Raw genomic sequence first — 21,906 nt, 5'->3', positions numbered from 1 at the left:
TTGCCCCCTTTGGCGCATGGTTGGTGAGCTTGCCTACAGTAACAATCAAGAGCTCTTGCTTAGGGCTCCACACACACCTGGGGGGCGAAGCTACATGCCAGGCCGTCCAGTGACTATCACAGAGGTGACGTCCATAGGCAATGGGGAAAGATACCAGTCCGCACAACTATATTATTTTGTACGTGGTGTCCCTGATGGCCAATTCACAAGGCAGCATTGGTATCAGCTTTTCCCACTCTCACCACAGGCAAGAAGTGCTTCTATAGTACTTCAAAAGGGTCTGGTGAAGTAGTGTTACAGCAGTCACCAAACAGGCCACTAAACATTATCTTTTAGGGATGAGATAAGACATCAAAGTGGTTGATTCCTGGCTCTCTCTGTCGGAGCTGAGCATCAGTTTATGAATCCCCCTGCCGGCCTTTCAGCCGAGTGTGAGTGAGGGAGAGTGGGGCGGGGAGATTGTCATTTTTCTCGATGCCCTTTTTTAGTCAGCTTGAGTGCCTCACCCTTTGCAACAAGCTGTATAGAAAATCCAGTCAGGCATTTAAAAAAAAACCCACCTTTAAACTGCCATAAAAAAAATTCCCAGAGAAACACATAGGTGCCCTGGCAGCTAAATGCACAATGGTAAACAGTAACCACCAAACAGCTGAAAGCAATGCACATTGAATGAATTCTCAGTCTGCCAATGAACCAAAACAGCCCCATAGTTTAGAACCCCTCTCTCGAGTATGCGCCTGGCCCCAACCAGCCCCTCCAATCCCTACTGAATACATAGAATGCAAAAAATATTGTTGTTTAACTAGATGTTGTTTTCTGGACAATGTGGGGGCTGGGGGTTGTGGACAAGAAGGGAGGAAGAACAACTCTGTCCTGAGTTGGTTGGAATTAGCTAGCCGATTAGTGCTGATTGTCTACTTGAGAAGCTGTTGCCAAGCTATTTCCCCCTCCCCATCACCTAATACATATTGTGTCATATGCTTCTCAACAGGGCTGTGAGGAACATTATGTCACATTGTGAACACAGAGAAAAGAAGAACATCTCTTATCTGAGCACCGCCTACTGTGGAGAAGGTGCCGGCTGACAGGAGATAGGAGCAGGCTCGCCTGAGAGAACTCTGACAGACCCTTACTGGCGAAGGGTAGGCGTTCGGCTGGTGGCTTCCTGCGTCAAATACTAATTTAATGAATCATTTTTCAATAACATGGTAATTTACTCAACTGCATTCCTTCATCAAGCTCTTGTTAACTCTATGCTGGGCTACATCTGCAGCTGGTGTAATTAACCCCCTCCATTTACTTCTGTGGTACTTTGCCATCTGAAGATCTGGCCCACAAGGGCACCATTTCAGGAGATTGGGGGGGGGGGGGGAGGAACAGCAGCTGTGCATACCGGGATGCTGCTTACTTTTCTTCCTGTTCCCCTGACTATCAGGGAGCAAAGGGAAAGGACACGGATTTCGTGAATTACTCCTCTGCCCCCCTCCCTTCACCAGTCAGGAGTGAGATGCATGCATAGAAGCCATGTACTTTCCCCTCATTCTCTGATAGTCGGGAACGGGAAAAAAAGCAAGCCACATCCCAGTACGCATGGCTGCCCCCCCTCAAAATGACACCCTTGCCGTCCCCTTGTGCTGAGGCAGCACACTAAGAAAATCCTTCTGATTTTGTCAATCACATGAAGATTTAAGACCGAAGTTTTTTTTTTTTAAATGGCTTCTCATTTTCAACAGCTCCATTTCTGGGTACCTGATCTTAGATACCTACAAAACAAGACAAATAAAAAGCTAATTTGTATAATGTGTGAATTGCAGCAGGTAACATTAAAAGGAAGTTGACACGATACAAAACAACTTTCTTCATGGATCATCAGAGGAAGCATTGCTGCAGCAGCAGATATAGGGCAGGGCGAGCGGGGCGGCTGCCCCGGGCCCCGCGCTTCAATAAGCCCTGTGCACGTGCTACTACCTGTCGGCTGTGGCCATGGTGCATGCATAAAATTGTGCTGCCTTGGGCCCCGCAAAACTCTCATCCGCCCCTGCATTGCTGAGTTGTACACGGCTTGCTGACTGATCCTGGGGCAAGGTCTATGCACTATGCAACTTCCATAGATCAATTCTCTGTAAGAGATTGTAGCACAAAATACATCACAGCTACCCTGCACCACCCAAACGAGGGAGATAAATTATTGAGTGTATAATGGACTGACACAAAAAAAGGAAATGTTAAGGTCAATTTTGCAATGGAATTATTTTCAAAGGGAGGTTAAGAGAATAGCATTAGAGATGTTGCAAAGTAGCTGAGATGAAATGCTGATGGATTTAGCATAGAAGACGGCTTTCCATTAGTGAAGGGGGTGGCTTAGCCAGACCCAAGAGGTCACATGCACCTCAACCAGCTGCAATCACTTCACAATGAACAACTCAAAACTGTGATGCAATTTGATATTTGATTGTGAGTAATGGAAAGTTGTCAGCTAAGTGAGGAAGAAAAATACGTGATAAAATTTAGCTGTGTTGGCCTGTTTAGACTGCTGTAATAATAATGTTGAAGGCGAAATGGTGAGGGGTTGGCAGGGAGACTTTCACCTGGTCATCACTGGTGTGATGGCCATTTGATGGCCCAAGTCTCAATACAAATGCTAGCCTGCAAACATCCCTGTCTTAAAGGCACCCCACTAACTGGCTGAGCTGACTGGGAGACCAGAGATAGGCACCTCCACTACTTGGGCTCTTCAGCCACAAACTCGGTGCTGGAGGGGGACATCTAAACCAGGTCAGCTGCTTCGGGAGCCAAAAGTGTCCATCTCCTGCTCCCACTCACCCTTTATTTCTCTTTTTCCCAGCTCTCTGCTTGCAGGAATTATGCTGACCCCATACCCACAAGGAATCAGTAGCCTGTGCCCTTCCCTTCTGCGGGAGCAACTGACAGATCTCAGGGCACACCTACTGGATCGGGCCCTGCTATTGGGACAGGCATCTGCCTGCTTTGTTTGAGAAGCCCGGGCTTTCAGCAGCTCCTTTGCTGGAGGTCAGAGTTAGCTGGTTTTGCGGCTACTGACTGCTAGACCCATAGGTACTGCTGGGGATAAGCAGCAGCTGATTGGCAGGTTTGAAAGTGTTCATGGCATCTACATGGCAAATGTAAGCCCCTGTGCAAGACAGTGAGCACTAAAAGAGAGGGGACCAGACTGGGATGCAAGAGACCAGGACTCAGATCCCAGCTTTGCCCCTGTATTGCTGGGTGAGCCTGGGTAGTCAGCTCCAGTTCCATGCCTCAGTTTCCCCTTCTATAAAATAGGGTTAATGATGTAAGTCTTCTTTGCAAAATACCCTATCTTAAAGGTACCCCAATAACTGGTTGACCTGCTATTTACAGTATACAAGAGCAAACTATTAATAATAATAATAATTAATAATAAATAGCGGCGAGCTACCTAAATATCTTTAAGGTTGTGGCCTTAAGCCTCTCTAGCCCAGATCTACAAAGGGACTGAAGCATTGCCCCCCTTTTTGATTTTTGAAAAACCCTCATGCCCTCCCCACCCCCCAAATAGCAGCAAAACTTGTTGAGCAAAAAAAAAGGAAAAAAAGAACTGAACAGGGCGGCAAAACTTGATAGGGAACCCATGGCCTAGATGCTATCTTGCATGTAAGCAGTGATTGCTGTGGACAGAATGGCCACCAGGGCATCTGTGCATTTTCCTCTTCCCTCTTCTTCCGAAAAAACTCCCTTTTCCCCGTCCACACACGCCTTTTTGCGAAAGAGCTTTTACACAAAAAGGCTTCTTCCTCGTAGAATGAGGATTACCAATTGCACAAAAAAACCCTTTCTTTTTACTGTCTTTCAATTTACTGTCAAAAGAACACCCTTGTAGTGAGGACGTAACTCAAGTTTTGTCGGAAAAATGGCCATCTAGACATAGCCTCAGATTAGCAAGTCACGAACAAGGACCCGCTGCCTAGAGCACCTTGCAGGAATGAGGCAGGTGCCTGTCTTGCTCTGCACACAGTAGTCAGAGAAGAAGGAAGAGGAGGAGGCAGAAACACCCACCTTGTAACTTTTAGTCCTGTGGCTACAGCACTTGCCAGAGATGTGGGTGAGACAGGTGTGATTCACTCCTCCGCTTGACACAGAGAAAAGATTTGAACAGGATCTCTTCTCTCAGGAGAGTGCTCTCACCAATGGGGTAAGAGTTATGAGTTGCAGTTGTGTGGCACCACCACCATCTCCTTTGGCCAGATTTGACTGGCACTCAATCTGGCAGATGGTCCTACCCATAAAATTGAATGCCTGTATTTCCCTGATCCATATATCGCTCTGGGGCTTAGATATGTGTCCAGGGATGCTGTAGTCCACAGAGGCTGAAACACACCCATCTAGGGAACTGTACTCTGTAGTGGCATACGCTGCTGTTGGACCTAGGTGGACTGATTATTTGGGGAAGAGGCCAGACTGCATCACAGGAATGAGCCCAAGAAGGATGTTCTCATAGCAAAGCACTGATACTGAACAGGCTTCTTCTTTACTTCCAAGGAGGCTGGATGATTCTGGGGTAATCTAGTGCAGGTTTGGGCATGAAGAGATTTTACTAAAATGTGAAGTCTCTCCCAGTAGTCCAGACACTTCTGTTTGAGAGAAGTCTATATTGATGCTCACACAATTGGTACAGCTATGGTACATCTTATTGCTCCAATAAACAGTAGCCTGCAACCCAGTTAATTTCATTTACACTAAATTATTGTAGGTGTTTATTTCCCAGGGATTTTTGCCCTTTATCTTCCCTTGCCATTAAGTGGTCAGAAAAGTCTTTTGTTGCTTAGTAACCAGTGGGATTAGAGCTACATAGTTCACCCTCCGATTGAGGAAAACAGGCTTAAATTTTAGAAAATGTAGATTGTCAACAGTTTTAAGGTCATCTTGCGCAAATTACTTACTGAGTTCCTAGATAGATCATCTTCTCAGTTCTCCTGGAAGTGGATTATAATGATCGTCTTTGGTTCTGTTGTTTTCAGCCATAAAATATTGGGATGCATTGAATAAACTGAGTCTCATTCTTTAGAAATAGCCTTTTTGTATGCGCAAATGTTGCCCTCCAAAATAACTGCACCTGAAATATAGACACATGTTCACTTTTAATCACCCCACTATTAGATTATATCAGTAATTCAGCCATTCAGATTTACAGCTGTAAAGCCAACGGACCTTGGTCATCGGCAGGTGGTACTGAACCTTAGGAGCTAAAGCCATGTGCATCTAACACATGAGCTAAAAGCCAGCTGGCTCTGAGCTCAGGCTGTAGAGCAGACTTCACCTTTTCTCTGTGCATGCCTACACTTACGAGAAGATTGACGCTCTGGAGGCTGACCTTCTGATGCTTGATTTAGCGTGTTTAGTATAGACCCCTAAATCGAACACTGAGTCGGTGTCTGGTACTCCTCCTTCTGCAAGGAGTAAGAGACGCGGACGGGAGTGTGTGCTCCAGTAAGACTCCCGCTGTGTGGACATCACCATGGCTTGACTTAAGGTAAGCTGACTCCAGCTACGCATTTTGCATAGCTAGAGTTGCATACCCTAAGCTGACCTGCCTGGTCTAGTAGGGTATGTCTACACTACAAAGTTAATTCGAACTAACGTCCGTTAGTTTGAATTAACTTTGATAGGCGCTACACAAGCGCTCCGCTAGTTTGAACTTAATTAGAACTAGCGGAGCGCTTAGTTCGAACTAGGTAAATCTCATTCTACGAGGACTAAGCCTAGTTCGAACTTACTAGTTTGAATTAAGGGGTGTGTAGCCCCTTAATTTGAACTAGTGGGAGGCTAGCCCTCCCCAGTTTTCCCTGGTGGCCACTCTGGCCAACACCAGGGAAACTCTACTGCCCCCCTCCCGTCCCCGGACCCCTTGAAGGGGAACGGGCTGGCTACGATGACCGTGCCAGGTGCAAACCTGCCAGCACCCAGCCAGCAGACCCTGCACCTGGCACGGCTCTAGCCAGCCACCCGATGCCCCCCAGCCCTCCCCCTCTTCCCAGGACCAGGCTGGCGGCTCCCGGGAGCTTGCCTGGGACCGCAAGAGGCGGGCACCCGCCTGGGCTAGTGCGGACATCGTGGACCTCGTCCACGACCTCTGCACTAGGCACAGGAAAGTGGCCGTCTAGGGCAGGAGAGCTGCCAGCCTGGCCACCCAGGAGCAGGTGTGCATGAAAATCAAGGTGGTCCACTGAGACCCCCGACCCTGAGCCCTGAGCTTACAATGGCCGTACTGGGTCAGACCAAAGGTCCATCTAGCCCAGTAGCCTGTCTGCCAACAGCGGCCAACCCTAGGGACCCTGGAGGGGATGGACCGAAGACAGTGACCAAGCCATTTGTCTCGTGCCATCCCTCTCCAGACTTCCACAAACTTTGGGCAGGGACACCACTCCTACCCCCTGGCTAATACCACTCCATGGACCCAACCTCCATCACTTTATCTCACTTCTCTTTAAACTCTGTTCTAGTTCTAGCCTTCACAGCCTCCTGCAGCAAGGAGTTCCACAGGTTGACTCTTTGCTTTGTGAAGAACAACTTTCTGTTCATAGTTTGAAGCCTGCTACCCATTCCTTTCTTTTGGTGTCCTCTAGTCCTTCTATTATGGGAACTAATGAAGAACTTTTCTTGATGCACCCTCTCCACCCCACTCATGCTTTTATAGACCTCTATCATATCCCCCCTCCATCTCCTCTTTTCTAAGCTGAAAAGTCCCAGTCTGTTTAGCCTCTCTTCATATGGGACCTGTTCCAAACCCCTCATCATTGTAGTTGCCCTCCTCTCTCCCACCCTCTCTCTTCCCCTCTCCCACCTCCTTTTCCCAGTCTCCCCCAGTTTTGTTCAATAAAGAGAGATTCTATTTTTGAACACAATTGTCCTTTATTTTGTACATCAGGAAGGGGGGCTAGGGAAGGGTAAGTGGAAGGAGGTGAGGGAGGAATGGGGTACGAGCACCCGATGGGGAGGACTGGGCTGGCTCTGCGAGCTTCTGGGGGTGGAACCTCTCTTGCAGCCCCCCAATTGCCTCCTCTTCCCAGATGGCAGCCTGCGGCAAGTGCAGTCGGTCTGATGGCCGAGTGCTGTGATGTGCCCAGTGTGGGTACTCCAGGCAATCCAAGCCAGGACTACTTTGCAAGCGGGGCACCCCTGAGAATTGTCTGTCCGGGGTGGGGGTCGGGTCCCTTTAAGCACAGCCCTCGGCTAGCCTGAGACAGCAGCTCCACGCTCTAAGTCCTCATCTGATGCCCTGCCGGCACTGTTTCCGGCCATCCTTAACCCCGGTTCTGGGTCCACTCTGTGTGGACATGCTAGTTCGAATTAGCAAAATGCTAATTTGAACTAGTTTTTTAGTCTGGATGCGTTAGTTCGAATTAGCTAAGTTAGTTCGAATTAGCCCTGTAGTTTAGACATACCCGTATAGACCAGGCCCCCGTGCCTCTGGGTTACACAAGGAGCAATTATAATTCAGATGAAAATACTATGTAAATTGCATAGAGCTGGCATATTTGATTGCTAAGGGAATGGTCAAGATAAGCTTTTCAAGAGCTCTCAGCAGCCACGCAGGTTTTTTCAAAAGAGCTTGTGTTTAGGCACCAAAATGGGTCCAGATTTTCAGAAGAGCTCAGCATCCTGATTACTAAATTCTGTTGGAAATTTGGACCCTTCTGTAAGTGCTGGGCACTTGTCTGAGGAGAGGACAAAGCATGTTTACTAATTGCTTAGATTTCTGGGATCATCTAGCTTGCACTTGGCATGCTCTGGGGTCCAATGCGAATTTCATCATAGTCAGTCCCATAACAGTAACTTTGGATACCTACCAGGTCTGCCGATGGGGGGGAAGGAAGGGGAGGACAAAGGAGTCAGTTGCCCTTGGGTCCAGTGAGTAGCAACAGTGATGACTGGAGCCCTGGGTCCTTTTTATTGCTGATGGAGCACTGCACCAAATGCTCCAGGCAGCAGTAAGGGCCGGGGGCATTATCATTTGTAAGCTGTGTACTTGTGTGACCACTCAGGAGAGATTCAAATACCTCCCAGCTCAGTAGCAGAGTGCCCGCTCTGGTGGTGCACATTCACACATGCCTTGGTGAACAAAACAAAATGTATTCCACACATTGGTGGAAAAAATCCAACATGGATATAAAAGATTAGAGGGAACATTGACTGGGTGGGGGGCACACACCATGCTCCAGGCAGCACTGAAGGCCACCTGCCTTGGTCCCCTCCCCTTTCACCCTCTGCCCTGCTCTTTCCAGGAGCATGGAGCCAGGCCCACCCTATCTTGCCCAGGGCCATAGAGGCTGTCCGTGCCCCTGTACCTGCCTTTATTGTTTGCAAAGGACAAGTTTCTGCTTAGTTAGGGGAAAACAGGCTTTTAATTCCATTCTGCTTGATTAACCACCGTGTCAAGAACTGTACTATTACAACTATACAGGGGTAACTAACTCCCTGTCTGGCACTCATTCCAGAATAAAAGTGCCATTCTTCCAGTTTAGTTTACTTTATATCACTTCTAAAGTGACATCATTCCTGGCTATACGTGGATTACCTCTCAACTGTGTTAATAGCGAAGCAATTGTGTACTTGGGGATCTGCTGTCTGAGTGGAACATACAAAGGCATTCATACAAAGAATGAAAGTACAGATTTTTTTTTTGAAAAGCGGTTATCACTTTAAGATTTACTCCCATATGAGTGGAGGATAAGGTCTTACTCCTTTCCAGTCATTGACAACCTCTTGAACAAACTGCTTAAGGCTATTCCCAATTCCTCTTTCAAAGGTATTCAAGACATATCTGTGCAGATACATCTGCCAGCAGATATATCCCAATTTCAACCTAAATAAACAAGCAACATGTTTTATACTCAGGCATTTGGCTAAAAGCCTTCGTCTCTTTTTTTTTCCTCTGCAAGTGCAGCAACAATTAAAACTCGATGGCTCTAATTACACCAGCATGGGCTGTTATTTTCCAATCAGCATTAAAATGTGTTGTTAACAGCAGTGAGGCTTTTTTTTTCTTCCAATAACCTCTGTTACTCACCATCTGATGAAAGGAATATAAAGATTGGTATTTGACTTTGGGGTGAGCTTTTCTGGGAACAGATATTAGCTGCTATTCCACAGAGCAGGACAAAGCTGGTATTCTACTTTCCCTTCTAGTTTACTTGTCTAATTTGCCACACGTAATAACCTTGCCAAGCTCCCAATCTTTTTTAAACAGTGTATACACTTTAGTAGTCCATCTATTCAGCCCTCCAGAGTAAAGTGCTATTAGAAAGAAAATGATTTCCTTTAACTTCAACAAGGCTCTCTAAGACTTGAAAAGCCTCTGTTCACAATTCATAGTAGCAGAGTGGAGGTTTTCTGGCCTGAACAAAAGCGCCAGAACCACAGGTGATGCAATTCGATTAGAAGCTCCCAAGGCTTAAATTAAATAGAATTATTTATCAAATATCTGAGCCATTAGCCAACGCTCTTAAAAACAGAACCGCATTATCCGCTTCTCCACACACACGCGTCTCTTTTCTTATCGGATGTTCTGAAGTCTCAGCCAGATCCGATACAAGTAAATATTTTAACTTAAAAACCAAACAAACAGCAGTTACAATAACCACCACAACAAAAAGTCTGGATCATGTTTGCAATATTTTCTGTATCTGCCATGTGTTGCTATGCAACTGAGGCTTTGTTGCATCCCCAGAGGAAAAGCTGTCCTGCCCACCTACCAGGACCCACGTGGGTGTTGAAAGCACTGAGGAGATATTTGCTTCTGTCGACCTTTTCACTGCCCACAGTGGCCTGTGCAGTTTGTGCAAGCCAGCTAAGCCTCACTATGACTAAGTGAAAAAGCGTCCCGGGAGACAAGTCCACCATTGTCTTGCAGCCTGATAAATTCAGTACATACTTGTAATGGGGCAGACCAAGCCCTGAACCCAGAAAGGGCCATAGAGAAGTCCTGAAGGAGGCTAGAGTAGGGACAGAATAAACTAGCCAATCAGGGGCCAGGGAGGCCTAGAAAAGGAGCTGCAAAACTCAGCAGCAGCTCAGTAACTCTGGGACCCTTAGCCAGTGAAGACTGGGTGGCTGGCTAGCCACAGGAGCAACAGCATCATGGGAAGCTATGTGGACTAAGGTGGACTATATGTTAAGCTGGAGATAAAGCCCTGAGGTTAGGGCAAAGACGTTGTCTCCAGGGCTATGTCTACACTTGTGGCTTCTTGCACAAGAACATCTTGCAAGAAGTCTTGCACAAGAAAATGTCCACACTGCCATGTGTGAGCTGTGCTTTTGCGCAAGAGCTCCCATGGCAGTGTGAACACTCTCTTGCGCAAGAAAGCTCTGATGGCCATTTTAGCCATAGGGCTTTCTTGTGCAAGAAATCCCTGCCGAGAGTCCACACTGCCCTCTTGCACAAGAGCTCCTGCACAGGAAGGCTTACACCTGATAAAAAAAGAGTGTAACTCTAGCACAAGGAGCCCTCTCTTACCACGCCGTACTGTAAATTTCCTTGCGCAAGAGTGGGCGAGCAGTGTGGACGCTCTGCGGATTCTTGCGCAAGAACGGCCATACTTGTGCAAGAAGCCGCGAGTGTAGACATAGCCAGGGGGGGAAGCCCTGGAGACACCACTCTAGTCTGGAGTGGAGCAACAGACTGACACTCTACAGAGGGTGCTGGGATGGGCCCCCGTTAAGTGTGTATCCGGGAGGGGTTTGTGATATACAGATGTGTGACTTGGCTGGAGGGCTGAGTTGCCCAAGAGGCTTTCAGCTAACAAATTGGGGCAGTGCAGGAACCTGCACTTGGCTAGCTAGAGCCACTTGCGTGAGGTGAGTGCTACCCTGTTACAATACCACAATCATATTCACTCCCTCCTGCTACACTCTGAGCTTGGGGCCCAGTGCTTTGAGTGACTGCTACTGTCCTTCAACAGGAAGTCAAGGGGAGTTGAGGGCACTCACTACCACATAGGCTTGCACCTTTCAGAAATGGCTTCAGCAGACTGGCTTCAGTCAGGTAAACTGACAATCACAGGCAGCCATTTCAAGCCACTTTCTGTTCTTTTGCTGAAGTGAAATGATTAGGAAAACCACCCATTGCCCTCTTTTCATTTTCGATGAGAGACCCATTTAGATTAGGTACAGATGGGCCCTTGCCTCAGTATCCAAATCCCAGAGCCAAACTTTCAGAAAGACCAGGAGTATTTGGAGCTTGTGGTCTGAGCCCTGTCAAGCAGGTGTGACACACACAGGAGTGCCGGCGAGCGACTGGGCTGGTGCCAGTCACATCTGAGTGGGGTTGGAATTACAATAAGCCATTCTCTGTTACATGGCACGTGTCAGTACACACAGATTACAGGGACTGGGTCTTTTTCCAGTTCAGTATTGCCAACCCCAAATTCTCAAAAATCATGAGTTGGGCTCCAAAATCATCAGATTTTTAAAAAATAATTAAAAATGAGGCTCTTTTTCTTTGTTTTTAAAAATTCACAACATATGTTCATGTGTCTTAGTAACCGCAAGGGCTAGAAATGTCTTTCCTATGGACAGCTGAGTTTCTCAGGCAATCACTTGCCTCCAGGAGTTAGAAATTAAAAAGAAAAAAGCACACAATGTAAGGCTAATGGTAAAAAGCCACAAGAGCTAGGAAGACTGGTGTAATTGGAATGGTTCTGATCTGCTCTGATGCTTATCTAGCCTTTTTTATGTATCCTGAAGTCACTTGCAGGATCTGGACTATTTTACTGGGCCATAATGAAGCTGATTAGCATGGAAGCTTAGCTTACAAGAGGGGCACTTCAGTGAAAATGAATGAGCTCTGTTTTAATGTTAGTGCCAATAACTTGGGATCTAAGTCTGCCATTTTTACTTATATCGAGTAGCACTTTGCCTACAGGGATTCCCATTGATTTCCGTGATTCTACCTGCAACGTAATATGCTATTCAAAAGAATGACAGAATTGGTTCCTTGACGTATTGTATTTGCCATAGTGTTAGGTGAACATGAAAGGTTTCAGTTCCATGTTGATTCTTATTGATAAGTTAGCCAAAATTCTTTGCCCTAGAAATCTGAGCTCTGTCACTCATGGGATTTGCAGGGCATCCTTCTTTCCCCCAGGCCAGAAATACCATGGCAATACTGTTTCTCAAGGTGATTTCCTGCCTCTGCCTCCTGATGAAAAAACAGAAAGTGCAGAGGCATACAGACATTTACGGGGTGATATATGACCATTTTGAAACCCTGAAAAAGGCTCAACTCAAGTTCAGGATAAAAGCCCAGATCAGTTCTGGTTTGACAGGAATGGGTTTGTTAGTCCCCAGTTTGAAAATAACCATGGAGCTATGAGTCCTTGATTACTGTAGGGAAGCAGTTTAGATTCAGAAATATGAAAATCTGCAGAGCTTTCATGACACCTCTAGAAATGAGCTATTCCCTTTAAGAAACCTGGCATTTTGTAGAACAGTTTGCGCTTCGTTAAACATTTTCTCTTTAGTGTCATCCATTAAAGTTCATCTTTTAAAAATATACTTCTTACTAAGTCTGAGATAATGCCTGGCAACTGATCAATGATCTTGGCGGTGCACCAAAAACTGGTGTATCTAGATACAATATACAAGGTTAAGATAAGCCCAGCTATTGCCTAATTAGATATGTGACCAATAAAGAATCTTGTCTGAAAGTATTTTTTGCCCTGTTTCTAGGGCTGTCAGGAAAATGAAATAAACAACAAAACAACAAAAATCAGCTAAAATGTAGCAGCCCCACAACTCTCTCTTTGCCAAAGGCTAAACAGAATGGGGACTACAAAAGCTTGGAGTTCACAAATCTAAAGAGAGAGAACGCATGATTTTCTAGTGGATTCTAAGCCTGGCAAGACAGGTTCTCCTATTGCTGCATTAAATCATAATCTGAAAATAAAGGGCATTTTAAATGTCACTTGATGTATTTGTCTGATGTCTATTTTTTGTCCTATCTTAGTTCTCGCAAGCTCTCGAGTTTTTGTACAGGGCTCAGCACACTTTTGACGCATTAATAATAGGTGGGGTTGGAAATCCTTCCTAGCATTAAAGTTGCATGATGCTTCTCATTATAAAACCCCCATTTTCAGTTGCTTATAACTTTGCCAGACAATCATTTGGGTGGACATTTTCTATGCAAGGTGTTTGCCACAGAAGGATTTTATTGATTGATTGATTTAAAAGTTAGCCAAAATGGTTTGCTGTTTCCAAAAAGAAGTCTATGGAGAAACACAGTCACAGAACTGAAAGGCAGGAACTGGGACTGGCTGGATCAGGACACTGGACCTGGGGCGAGAAGCCTGAGGAGTGAAGGCTGTGTGTGACATCTCTGTCTAGTGCCGGTCCGCACTGAGGCTGGCAACCTACTACTGCTATTGGTTACTCCACTGGCTCCAGTGGCTCCAGTGGCAGAGGTCTGTGTGGTACAACTAAGTCACCCACTCCTATCATGCAGCATGTGGGTGTAAATATGGGTATGTCTACACTACAGTGCTAATGGACGGCGTGAGCCCCCAAGATGCGGTCCAGGATGTGAAAGTGGGGGCAGGCCTCCAGGTCGGCCCCTGGCAGGCAGGCCCGGGAGTAGGACTGCCGCAGGTCCTTTATTTTGCAGCAGACCTGCTCCCGGGTCCGCTGGTGGCCTCTGGCGGCCAGGCTGTCAGCCATGCGGCCATAGACAGCCACATTCCTGTGGCTAGTGTGGAGATCGTGGACCGGGGCCGGGAGGGGGGCAGACAAGTTTCCCTGGTGATGCCCAGAGTGGCCACCAGGGCAAGCTGGGAAGGGTTAGCCTCCCACTATTTCGAATTAAGTGGCTACACAGCCCTTAATTCGAACTAGCTAATTAGAACTAGGCGTTAGTCCTCGTAGAATGAGGTTTACCTAGTTAGAATTAAGCACTCCGCTTGTTCAAATTAAGTTCGAACTAGCAGTTTGCTAGTTTAGTGCCTATCAAAGTTAATTCGAACTAACGTCTGTTAGTTCGAATTAACTTTGTAGTGTAGACATACCCTATGAGGCTGTCGGTTTAGAGCTGTTTTATTTTTTCCAGTTTGCTTTTTAAAAAACCTGGGCGATCATAATGTTCCCGTCACACAGCTTGTGTGTTAAGGCTGGAAAGTCAAACCCCGAAAAGTTGAGAACTGCCACAATTAAGATCGCAAGGGTGGTGCTCCATTAACAAGCAGCTCTTGAATACATTATTTTCTCCTCATTGTTCAATGGGTGCCCCCTCTCCCCCCGGCCTTATTGTCTGCACATTATTCAAACCCTGCTATAAAGACAGAATTATGAAATTGCCTCATGGACCTTTCCAAAAGGCTTTTCACTACTGTCTCCAAGGGCTTCACAGTTACTTAATTTATCAACCCCACTTTCCAGAGAGGGACCCAAGGCACAGAGAGCAGGTCAAAACAATCCAAAACATTCTTCCTGTCAGGGGGGTTAAACACTGGAATAAGTTGCCGAGGGAGATATTTAAGAGCAAGTGAGACAGACATCTATCTGGGATGATCTAGATGGTGCTTGGTCCCGCTGTGAGGGCAGGGGACTGGACTCAATGACCTCGCAAGGTCCCTTCCAGTTCTAGTGTTCTGTGATTCTATGAAAGGGCCCGACCCGTGCTGTCACCTCACTCCAAGCCCACCCAGGTATTCCGCTGGCCTGTGTAGCTTGGGGAATGGGTGCAATAAGGAAAGGAGAGGAAGGAGCAGGGATCGGAGAGATGGGGCAGGACCTGGGGCAACAGGGGTGCCCAAGGCCCTGGTCCCCACACCTGGAACAGAGAGAGGGGGTTGCCCCAGGGCCCTCACTCCTTTAGGGACAGCCCTGCTTCAGTCTCCCATTCACCAACATTGTTCGGTTTTGTACTGTTCTTTGGCTGTAGTTTCTGTGTGTACAAGACACACGAAACTCTGTTCTCCACTGCCTTGCCCTTGGTCTAGTCCTTTAGAAAGGGGTATAAAATACCACAATTCTGATATTGGAGACCTCTTTATACACACTCCACTCTGGTGCAAATGATCAGACAAGGTACAAGGCTGTGAAATATCAGGGTCAGTGAATCCTAATAATGACCACTTTCCCTTGCCCAGTGTTTCATTCTTCATGCTGAGTGGACTGTGACCGTTTATGTCTTTAAAACAATTTTAAATTAATCTAGTTACAGGTTGGGCTTCCCTGGTCTGGCGCGCATGGGCCCTGACCGGTCCTGAAGGAGGGAGTTTGCTGCACCAGGGGAGGTCACCTCCTCTGCTAACAGACTCTGAGTTCTCCCAGGGTCTGTCAGTAGATCACCAGGCTCTGCTGCCCAGCTCCATTGACCCAGGGCCATCAGGGTTCTGCTTCCCTGGGCCACCGGGGCTTCACGGCTAGCTCTGGGGCCTCCAGGACTGTGGGCTGCTGCCAGATCAGAGAGTCCTGGACCACAGAGGTGCAACTTGTATTGCTGTATCCCAATAAGAGTCTAGTGTTCAGCATGATCTACTTTTCTAGGCTGTGCAGTAGTAATAGTGTTACTTAGCTCTTGTATGACGCTTTCCATCAGTTGCTTGTTTTATGGTATAATGTGGCAGTTTTGTTCTGGGGCACAGTGAGTATTATTCTGTTTCAAACGCCTTCCACACAGTATGGCTATGTCTACACTGGCAGCTTCTTGCGCAAAAACTTGCCTGCTGTCCACACTGCACGCGTGTTCTTGCGCAAGTAAATTTACAGTCTAGTGTTGTAAAACAGGGCTTCTTCCAGAAGAGTTATTCCTCTCCCCACGAGGAATAAGCCCTCTTGCGCTAGAGCTCTTCCACAAGAGGGCAGTGTAGAAAGGCAACATGAATTTCTTGCCCAAGAAGCCCCTATGGTTAAAATGGCCATCAGAGCTTTCATGCACAAGAGAAAGTCCACACTGGCATGGATGCTCTTGCGCAAAAGCCAGTGTAGATGCGCTCTTGTGGAAGACTTTTTGCACAAGAACTCTTCCGTAAACCAGTTCTTGCGCAAGAAGCTGCCAGTGTAGACGTAGCCATTATGTGTGTAACAAGGGAGGGCTTCTCGGCAGCTTGCAGAGGATCCGCTGCCTCACCCACAGCCTCTTTTAGGCAGCTATATTGTCCCAGACTTACGCAAGCCAAACAGGTCTTCAGGTCACCCTAGGCTCTTCTCCCAGGAGGATTTTCCTCTTTACCTCTCAGGCTGTCGCTGCCTCCACTTGCAGGGGACTCCGTCAGTCCTGCTTCATACAGCTTCCTAGCTCTGTTTTAGGTCTTCTCCTTCTTCATGCCCAGCTGCCTGTCCAAAGCCTAATCTGCTTCAGGTACTGCAGGACAAGGGCACTAGCCCTGTTCCTTCTTCTATAGCCAGTGTCACCCTATGTCAGGGTGATCATAAAGAATTGTTGATTGCTAGGTCTGCTGTTTTTTATTTACCGACCATATCTCAACATGCCCTGCTTCTCAGAGTAGAAGCTGGGACGAGAGCATATGTGGAACTCCCAAGAGAGAAGCGGAGGGAGACTTTCAAAGGCACAAAGAATAAGGGTGCCCACCACTCCCATTGCCACTGAATGAGAGTTGGGTGCTTTTGAAAGTCCCCCTCATAACTGGACTTTCATGGCCTGGCTTTTTAACTGTGCTGAGCATTCAAGTAAGATGTGGAGAAATTGGAGAGGGTCCAGAGAAGAGCAACAAGAATGATTAAAGGTCTAGAGAACATGACCTATGAAGGAAGGCTGAAAGAATTGGGCTTGTTTAGTTTGGAAAAGAGAAGATTGAGAGGGGACATGATTGTGGCTTTCAGGTATCTAAAAGGGTATCACAAGGAGGAAGGAGAAAAATTGTTCTTCCTGGCCTCTGAGGATAGGACAAGAGCAATGGGCTTAAACTGCAGCAAGGGAGGTTTAGGTTGGACATTCGGAAAAATTTCCTGCCGGAGTGGTTAAACACTGGAATAAATTGCCTAGGGAGATTGTAGAATCTCCATCTGTGGAGATATTTAAGAGTAGGTTAGATAAATGTCTATCAGGGATGGTCTAGACAGTACTGGGCTCTGCCATGAGCGCAGGGGACTGGACTCGATGACCTCTCGAGGTCCCTTCCAGTCCTAGTATTCTATGATTCTAATCTCCTTGTGAAGATAGTGACAGCTGCAAATGCAATGTGTTATGCAAAGGCTCAGCACCATTGCAAATCCCGCCGTAGGACCCAGTCTGACATGTTCACTGCTGCTGACAAAATTCCCATTAATTTCAAAGGCAAAGGACCAAAATCAGCAGAGTTACTGTGGGGAGGGAGAAGGTGATGAAGGGGGACACTCAGGGAATGGCTACACTGCCGCAGCACACGATAGCACAGTAGGGGAGATGCTTCCTACATGGAGGGAAAATGGTCTTCCAGTGACGTAGCTGGTTCACCTCTCCTAGCTACAGCAACAGAAAACTCCTTCAGTCCACTTAGCCGCATCTAAACCCGGATTAGGCTGATGTAACTATAGCGATCAAGGCAGAAATTTGTTCACAGCCTGAGTGACGTAGAAAGATTGACCTATGTTTCAGATGTAGACTGGGCTTCACTTGTTCAAGACATTCTCCTCCCCTTCAGCCAATTCTGTGAGTCTGTCTGTGGCTATGTCTACACTGGGAAGGTTTGGCGACAAGAGTGCTGTCGACATGCAAAAGTGAACACCAGTCAAACCAGTTTCTCTGTCTCCCAATGTTGACATTTCATGGCAACATTTCTAGCTCCCCGTCAACAGACAGAGCAAAGCAATGTGGGTAAGCATCCCACAGGGCAGTGTTGTGGGAAGAGAGTGCTGCTCTGTGAGCTCTCTGTGCTGAGGAAGATCAAAGCAGCGCCGCAGTCTCTCCAGCCCTCCCGCTGCAGCAGCAGTCTGCCTGCCGCTCTATTTCTAGCAGGGCAGAACAGAAACATTCCAATGATTTGCTCTTTCTTTGTTCCCCAATAGGAGCAGCTCACTCAGCTGTCAGATACTTCCCAGAGCTTTGAAAGGGGAGGGGCGCATGCCTGCAGAACAGCAGAGATCACAAAACGCTGAGCACAGCCATCAGGGTAGGCATTGTGGGATACTGGTGGAAGCCAGTTCTCTCAACAAAACAGAGTCCACACTGGCTCTTTGGGAACAGTAAAGGGAGAGGAAAAGACAAAAGTCTCTCACAGGGTGGAAGTTTTTTGTCACCAAAACTGGGTGTTTTTCCCAACAAAAGTTGCCTTGTTGTATAAACGCTCTCCCTGTTTCAACATGAAAAGGCAGGTTTTTGATGACAAAACATGACTGTAGACAAAACCTGAGAAAAGCAACTGGCTTGCTTTTCCCCTCCTGTAGCATCACCTCCAAGCCAGAGTGCAGTTGACCAGCAACACAAGATGCATTAGCACTCATTTGGTCTGGCTAGAATTCATGGTGTATTTGCATGTTGTCAAATTAACATTCGCATCAATTTAAATTCTACATGAGTCACCATTAAACGATTCAATCTCTATCTGAACAGCCTTCAAATAGAACTGACCTTTCTTTTAATGCTTGGGCTCAGGTAGGGATTTAGCTGAGAAGAGGGAGAACTATTCAAATGCAGATGCCAGGGTCAAACAGCTTGGGGGTTTTCAGCATGTAACTCACAAAGGAAGGGAATTGCCACTGCATAGTGAGCACTTGACATGCACTTTCTCTAACATGGTTTCTTGTCTTCTTGAATTAATTTCAAAAAGTGCAACATACACAGAACTATGGCAGGGAGGCAGAAAAAGAACATGTATATGGAATCTCTCCTATAGGCTTAGGCAGCGGTGGGGAAACTAAGGCCCAGGAGTTAGATCCAGCCCCAGGCTTGCCTGGAGCTGGCTCCCAAGGTATGGGGCTTCAACATTTGCCACCCAAGTAGTCTCCATTTTAGAGAACTCAGAACCAGGGCTGGATTAAGGGGGGGGGCTAGCCGGGCAGCTGCCTGGGGGGCCAACCTATGGTGGGCTCCTGATGGCAGCTATAAGGGGCGCCGAATGCCCGGGGGTAGGGGCTGCGCAGCACCCTTTAGAGCTGCCATCAGGCACCGTGCACCCGGGATCAGGGGCTGTGTGACGCCCCTTAGAGCTGCCATCAGGCGCCGTGCGCCTGATTGCAGCTGTAAAGTGCGCAGCACGCCAGGGGCTTTTGTTGGTTTGGGATACCCTCATTTTTCTCCAGACATAAAGGTACGAAAGATCTTTGGGTGGCAAATTTTCAGGCTAGCCTCTAAACTTCCATAGGTCAATATTTTCTACTTAGAAGCTTCACTTGCCCTGCAAGCAGTCCTGTGTGTAGGTGAGTGACGTAATGGAGGCCAGTGGATTTGAAGCTTAGGTGCCTGTGTAAATGAGCTGCTTGGTTCTGAGCTTCACCTCTAACATTTAGATGACTTGAGTGCCAAATGTGGAATTCAGGGCATCACATCAGGTGCTCATTATGAACACAGGGGCCTAGATGTGCACATAATAGAGCTGTGAGCGCAGCCACAAGCCATTCATGATTCCTAACAGCTTGTGGCACGGCAGTTTCCGATGGTGTTGCGATGTCATGTTGATGGTGTCCCTTTCAAAGCTTTGGACTTTGTCTCGCAGACTTACAAACAGCTCTGCTTCCATGAGGCTGCCACTACTTTCAACGACAGCCGGCCAGCTCTTTCATTTTCACACACGTTAGAAGCTCTGTGAAGCCCCGCCGCCGCCCTGCGGCGGCGCCTCAAGTTTTTCGGTGCTTTGCCCCCGCACCAGTGCTCCTAGTCTTTCTTTTATCCGGCTTTATCTTTGGTTTCCCTCTCCCAGGCACGACGGGAGGGGAAGGGGGGCCCGGGCCCACCCACTCTCACGGGCCCCAGCCCAGGGCCCTAAGGGTGCGGGTTCGGCTCGACCCACCCCAGCTGACGGAGTGTACCCCCTTAACTCGTCAGCCCACCAGTCACGCAGGACTCTGCCCTGGGCCACTTCCTTCCCTTCCTGCAACCGGGTGACTCACCGTCCCCGCTCGGGGCTCGCTCGGAGGAACTGCCGAGGGTGGGTCCGCCGACTCCTTGGCGGGCCGCCTGCCTCCGTCCCGGTGCGTTCCCCCCTGTCCTGCTCCCTGCTCCGGCCTTTTAAATCTGGCGCCAACGTCCCGGCGCCAGTGCGTCTCAGCGTCCCCAACGCTCCGCCCGGACGTCGGTCCGTTGCCCTGGCAACGCGGCTGGCGCCACGGCGCGCTCCCGCTGACGTCTCCCACCGCGCTGGGGCTGGGGGCAGCCTGCGCGGCTGCCGAGCAACCGGGGCAACGCCGGTAGCTGCCTGGCCTCCCGCCCCACAACGCCTCCCGGGGGGCTGTCCCCGCGTGGTGCGGGCTTGCCCCGTCACAAGCTCCTTATTCCTGTTGTCCCTTCCATAGAGTACTTGGAGATGGCAAATCTTCAGCAGCACAGCCAATGTCATACAAAGAAGTGAAGCTCTTCCAGAACTGACATTTGGGGTCTCTCAATCTTTGCCCCATACTGGGGCCCAGACCCTTAACGTTATGTAGACATCTAACCCATTGATTTCCACTAGGAGCTTTCCATTAACCTAAGTGAGAGCAAGATCAATTTGTTTGAAAAAATACGTCTCCCACCATGTCCCCTCACTTTTTTCCACCCATGTGCAGAATCAATTTTGTGATGTGCATCAAGGCATGTCCAGATGTGCACCGCTGGTAGAAACACACACTTTCAGCTGTTGGTGGCTGTGGGCACTCTGCTAATCAGCTGGGCAGCACTTGAATCTCCCCTGGGTGGCCACCCAACTGTACAGCTCACAGGGAGCACTGTCGCCCATCTATTCATCTGTGTTGTTTTCTTATCAACATTTTTTAAAATTAGAATTGTACGTATCTTAAAAACTAAACTTTGTTCCAACTTGTTCTTGGGTTAACCCCTTACATGTGGTTATAGGTCTAGATAGAGACGCCTAATAGCCAGAATTCACTTGTAAATGTTGAAAATACAGGATTTACATAATTACATATCTCTTGGTTTGATTTCAGATCAGGACCCAGGAACAGTGCTCATGAATGAGTAATCTCAGTTCTTACCCATGAGGAACAGTCACTGTGACATTGCCTAGGGATCAATTCCTGATTATTTCATAAAAATAACTATGGGAAAGGGTCTCAGTGACAGGAAATTAACACACTTGTCCAAAGATGGCAAGGTATTTGGGATGAATGAGTGACTTTTTTTTATTTTTGGCAACCTCCATTTCTTTTTCACCCAACAATTAATATAAATTGGTCTATCTGGGATCCATTCTTGATCAAGCTTTTACACAGTATTTGGATTAACCCATGCATAATAATAAGACTGGTCTGCAAATTGAAACAAAGTTTCAGTTGTTTTGATAAAAATAGGTGACTTTACATAATTTTGCTATGCTGATTTCAAAAATGTATCTATTTTGCTCTATCACATAAATATTTTTCATAAATCAAAAAATTGACATTTTTCATGCTTTTTATTCTATCTTATGCATTAAAAACTTGATAAATAGTAAGTTATAGTTCTTTTAGAAGTCCTTGTTTAAAGAACAAAGGAGCAAAGTGTAACATTTAACAACTGAGTAATTTTAAATGATTAGATGCGACTGAATCAATGCTTTTTTGACAACTTTTTATTGTTTTGAATGATATTTACGACTGTATTTTCTGCAATTTTTCTGCATTTCTTCTGCATTTTTCAGTAATCCCCTAACATGGCATCTCAAGGTTGCCTGAATGATTCAGACATATTTTGTTACATTTGTGGTAGTTTTGTTCCAAAGTCTTGATTCCCAAGTTCTATGCCAAAGTAGGTGTGATATACGTGTCTAACAAAATCTGTTATGTTCT

The 21,906-nt window shown here is 47.2% G+C and overlaps 1 long non-coding RNA gene across 1 annotated transcript; it reads right to left on the bottom strand.

The window, feature by feature from the left end:
- Nucleotides 1–1,825: 1,825 nt before the first annotated feature.
- Nucleotides 1,826–20,191, bottom strand: LOC142826863 (uncharacterized). The gene is made up of 3 exons (XR_012901132.2): nt 20,035–20,191; nt 4,938–5,110; nt 1,826–2,120 (listed from the first exon to the last, which is right to left on the bottom strand). It is a non-coding gene; the product is annotated as an uncharacterized LOC142826863 (long non-coding RNA).
- Nucleotides 20,192–21,906: the final 1,715 nt, after the last annotated feature.

This window comes from Pelodiscus sinensis, chromosome 2, assembly GCF_052426305.1.
Source record: "Pelodiscus sinensis isolate ZL-2025 chromosome 2, ASM5242630v1, whole genome shotgun sequence".
NCBI classification, from domain to species: domain Eukaryota; kingdom Metazoa; phylum Chordata; order Testudines; family Trionychidae; genus Pelodiscus; species Pelodiscus sinensis.
The sequence above is the reverse complement of the archived record's forward strand: the minus strand, read 5'-3'. Positions and strand labels throughout refer to the sequence as shown.